A 4,944-nucleotide genomic window follows, 5' to 3' on the forward strand; every position below is an offset into this window, starting at 1 on the left:
AATTTTTAATGCTCACATCGCACACGTTTGTGATGTACCAATGGGCTTTTATCAGATGTTTATACGTGTGTGTGTGAAACACACGTATATTCCAAAACTTGGTCGCAATTTTCGATCCTTCCACTCTCCGTGCGTAGATTGATCGTTTGCGTCATAAAAGTTGACCGATATTAAAATTTTTCCTTCGCTTGATGCGAATGGGAATTGTTGAGGGGTGTCTCGTTAAGATGATACTTTCAACGGTTAAACTGACTGTGTTCAGATTTATCCACGTGTGCGCGCCCGTGTGTGTGTGTGAATAGTGTGCGTGTGACGGTCGCCGCCGTCACATATCATGTTATTTAAACACGCCTCGCGCACATAATATAATTATATAGAGAAGCAAACGTCGCGGCGGCATCGTCGTGTTACGTTTGAGGCTCTAGCGGAAGCTTTAGTTAGCTCCCTGGTTGATCCTGCCAGTAGTTATATGCTTGTCTCAAAGATTAAGCCATGCATGTCTCAGTGCAAGCCGTATTAAGGCGATACCGCGAATGGCTCAATATATCAGTTTTGGTTCCTTAGATCTTACTCAGTTACTTGGATAACTGTGGTAATTCTAGAGCTAATACATGCAATCAGAACTCTGACCAGTGATGGAATGAGTGCTTTTATTAGATCAAAACCAATCGACGGAGGGCCTGGCGTCTGAAGTCGTTAATTTTGATGAATCTGGATAACTTTTGCCGATCGCATGGTCCAGTACCGGCGACGCATCTTTCAAATGTCTGCCTTATCAACTTTCGATGGTAGTTTCTGCGACTACCATGGTTGTCACGGGTAACGGGGAATCAGGGTTCGATTCCGGAGAGGGAGCCTGAGAAACGGCTACCACATCCAAGGAAGGCAGCAGGCGCGCAAATTACCCACTCCCGGCACGGGGAGGTAGTGACGAAAAATAACGATACGGGACTCTTACGAGGCCTCGTAATCGGAATGAGTACACTTTAAATATTTTAACGAGGAACAATTGGAGGGCAAGTCTGGTGCCAGCAGCCGCGGTAATTCCAGCTCCAATAGCGTATACTAAAATTGTTGCGGTTAAAAAGCTCGTAGTTGCATTTGTGCGCCGCGCTGTCGGTGCACCGCATCCGCGGTGATACTGACACGTTTGCGGAGCATATCGTCGGTGAGCCGGTCGTTAAAAGCCGGTTCAATATCAAAATCCTATCGCGGTGCTCTTCAGTGAGTGTCGAGGTGGGCCGACAATTTTACTTTGAACAAATTAGAGTGCTCAAAGCGGGCTCAAAATGCCGCTTGAATATTTCGTGCATGGAATAATAGAATATGATCTCGGTTCTATTTTGTTGGTTTTCAGAACTCCGAGGTAATGATTAATAGGGATAACTGGGGGCATTCGTATTGCGACGTTAGAGGTGAAATTCTTGGATCGTCGCAAGACGAACATCAGCGAAAGCATTTGCCAAAGGTGTTTTCATCAATCAAGAACGAAAGTTAGAGGTTCGAAGGCGATTAGATACCGCCCTAGTTCTAACCGTAAATATGTCATCTAGCGATCCGCCGACGTTACTACAATGGCTCGGCGGGCAGCTTCCGGGAAACCAAAGATTTTGGACTCCGGGGGGAGTATGGTTGCAAAGCTGAAACTTAAAGGAATTGACGGAAGGGCACCACCAGGAGTGGAGCCTGCGGCTTAATTTGACTCAACACGGGAAATCTCACCAGGCCCGGACACCGGAAGGATTGACAGATTAATAGCTCTTTCTTGATTCGGTGGGTGGTGGTGCATGGCCGTTCTTAGTTGGTGGAGCGATTTGTCTGGTTAATTCCGGTAACGAACGAGACTCTAGCCTGCTAAATAGGCGTCGTCATTTAGGTGTGCGCGGCTCTCGGGTCGCGCAACTCACTGGCGGCGTATTAAAATTCTTCTTAGAGGGACCGGCGGCTTTGAGCCGCACGAGATTGAGCAATAACAGGTCTGTGATGCCCTTAGATGTCCTGGGCCGCACGCGCGCTACACTGAAGGAATCAACATGTTCTCCCTGGCCTAGAGGCCCGGGCAACCCGTTGAAACTCCTTCGTGCTGGGGATTGGGGTTTGCAATTATCCCCCATAAACGAGGAATTCCTAGTAAGCGCGAGTCATAAGCTCGCGTTGATTACGTCCCTGCCCTTTGTACACACCGCCCGTCGCTACTACCGATTGAATGATTTAGTGAGGTCTTCGGACCGACACGCGGTGGCTTCACGGCCGTCGGCGTTGCTGGGAAGTTGACCAAACTTGATCATTTAGAGGAAGTAAAAGTCGTAACAAGGTTTCCGTAGGGGAACCTGCGGAAGGATCATTAACGTAACGACGCACTGCGCACTCTCGCACTACTCGCATACGCGCCTCGTGTGTGTTTGTGTATTAGTACGAACGAGTGTCGTGGGACGCGTGAATGTGACTGCATCCGTTAAAAAAAAAAACGAATACCTCTAACATGTCAGTGTATGACGTGTTAGAGTGATTCGCGAAAGCGCCGCGGTACATATTTTAACCTATGTACACGCACGCAAACGTTACATAAAAGAACGCGCACAACACTTTGATTATGAAACGAAAACATTATTATAATAAACTATTACCCTGAACGGTGGATCACTTGGCTCGCGGGTCGATGAAGAACGCAGTTAACTGCGCGTCATAGTGTGAACTGCAGGACACATTTGAACATCGACATTTCGAACGCACATTGCGGTCCGTGGAGAAATATCCAGGACCACTCCTGTCTGAGGGCCGGCTGTATAAAAACAACAATCCACACTGTTCACACGCGTGTTTTCACGCGTGTGTGAGCATGTGACGGTTTAGCGAGCGCATTGCGTGCACGCTATCCGTTTGAAAATTTTACCTGTATTATGTTCTACGTGTGCGCGACTCGGTGTGAAACCGTTGTGGACGCTTCTCGCGCGACGCTCGTATGATATGTCTCGTGTAGAATGTGTCGTGAACTGTTTCGCATATAAGCCGAGCCGCATTCAAAGCGCTCGTAGTGCGTGTTATTGTGTATAATATATTATTTTTGTCATAATAATATGATGTGTATTATGATAAAATATGAAAGTGAAGCGTAGGCGGACTCGACGTCCGTGTAGCGTCGTAGTAGCGCTGACGGATATCGCGTCTGCCTCCCACTTTTTATCGTTGGCCTCAGATCAGGGAGGATCACCCGCCGAATTTAAGCATATTAGTAAGCGGAGGAAAAGAAACTAACCAGGATTCCCCTAGTAGCGGCGAGCGAACAGGGAATAGCCCAGCACTGAATCCCGCGGTCGTAACGGTCGCGGGAGATGTGGTGTTTGGGAGGTTCCGCTTTCTCGTAGGTTTCGCACCTGTCCAAGTTCGTCTTGAACGGGGCCGTTTTCCCGTAGAGGGTGCCAGGCCCGTAGCGACGGAGCGAATCTGCGAGAGGGACACTCCTCAGAGTCGGGTTGCTTGAGAGTGCAGCCCTAAGTGGGTGGTAAACTCCATCTAAGGCTAAATATTACCGCGAGACCGATAGCGAACAAGTACCGTGAGGGAAAGTTGAAAAGAACTTTGAAGAGAGAGTTCAAGAGTACGTGAAACCGTTCAGGGGTAAACCTGCGAAACTCGAATGAACGAACGGAGAGATTCATCGTCATTCCGCGGCGTACCCGTTCGCGCCTTGATGTTTGCACTTGCGCGTCTCACGGCGTGTACGTGCGGGCACAGGTCGTGCGGGTCGACGTTCGCGGACGGCGTGCACTTCTCTCTTAGTAAACACTCCGCAAGGGGTGGATACATCGCGACCCGTTCTCTCTGTCGGTCTAAGCGTCGTTCGGGAGCCTAGCGGCCGCGTCTAAACAACGCCGGCCGTTAGACCGTGACGTACGCCGACCGGCGGAGGACGGTATATTCATATATGGGAACCGCGCACGCGTTCCGACGCGTCAGGCCCGACGCAAGTGTTCGTGTCATCGCCGACGTCCTGCCTATGTGCGGACGACGACGTGGCGCCGCTGTTGTCGCAGCCGTGTAGTCTCTGACTGTGCGCGTGTCCGTCTGCGATGTTTCAGTTTCGGGCACTCGCAGGACCCGTCTTGAAACACGGACCAAGGAGTCTAGCATGTGTGCGAGTCATTGAGTTTATGTACGGCATTCCGTGCCGTATGATTGATAAAACTGAAAGGCGCAACGAAAGTGAAGGCGTGCGCTTGTCGCGCGCTCAGGGAGGATGGAGCGTCGCGCCGCAAGGTCGACCTCTCGCACTCCCGAGGCGTCTCGTTTCCAATCTGTGAATGTAGGCGCGCTCTGAGCACAGATGCTGGGACCCGAAAGATGGTGAACTATGCCTGGTCAGGTCGAAGTCAGGGGAAACCCTGATGGAGGACCGTAGCGATTCTGACGTGCAAATCGATCGTCGGAACTGGGTATAGGGGCGAAAGACTAATCGAACCATCTAGTAGCTGGTTCCGTCCGAAGTTTCCCTCAGGATAGCTGGCGTCGATGTGCAACAGTCTCATCCGGTAAAGCGAATGATTAGAGGCATTGGGGCCGAAACGACCTCAACCTATTCTCAAACTTTAAATGGGTGAGAACTCCGGCTTACTCGAACGATGAAGCCGGAGATCTGATGACGGTGCCAAGTGGGCCAATTTTGGTAAGCAGAACTGGCGCTGTGGGATGAACCAAACGTAGTGTTAAGGCGCCTAAAGAACGCTCATGGGACACCATGAAAGGCGTTGGTCGCTCATGACAGCAGGACGGTGGCCATGGAAGTCGGAATCCGCTAAGGAGTGTGCAACGACTCACCTGCCGAAGCGACCAGCCCTGAAAATGGATGGCGCTGAAGCGTTCTGCCTATACACTACCGTTACGGGCACATGCATGTCGTAAGACGTGTTATTATGCCGTAACGAGTAGGACGTGCGCGGCGGAGAG

General features: G+C 50.5%; 3 non-coding genes across 3 annotated transcripts in view; all 3 read left to right on the forward strand.

The window, feature by feature from the left end:
* The first annotated feature begins 442 nt into the window (after window positions 1-442).
* Window positions 443-2,347, forward strand: LOC149474777 (small subunit ribosomal RNA). The gene has a single exon (XR_016318262.1). It is a non-coding gene; the product is annotated as a small subunit ribosomal RNA (ribosomal RNA).
* Window positions 2,348-2,624: 277 nt separating this feature from the next.
* Window positions 2,625-2,781, forward strand: LOC149474778 (5.8S ribosomal RNA). The gene has a single exon (XR_016318268.1). It is a non-coding gene; the product is annotated as a 5.8S ribosomal RNA (ribosomal RNA).
* A 406-nt stretch (window positions 2,782-3,187) lies between these two features.
* Window positions 3,188-4,944, forward strand: part of LOC149474779 (large subunit ribosomal RNA) — a 4,014-nt gene continuing 2,257 nt past the window's right edge. Inside the window, exon 1 of the ribosomal RNA XR_016318277.1 lies at window positions 3,188-4,944. This exon is cut by the window's right edge and continues 2,257 nt beyond it. This is a non-coding gene — a ribosomal RNA (large subunit ribosomal RNA).

This window comes from Colias philodice, unplaced genomic scaffold, assembly GCF_061535455.1.
Source record: "Colias philodice isolate Cphi_HAF_F1 unplaced genomic scaffold, ilColPhil1 Martin Lab GWU primary ptg000018l_1:14663442-14930425, whole genome shotgun sequence".
In the NCBI taxonomy this organism is placed as follows: Eukaryota; Metazoa; Arthropoda; class Insecta; order Lepidoptera; family Pieridae; genus Colias; species Colias philodice.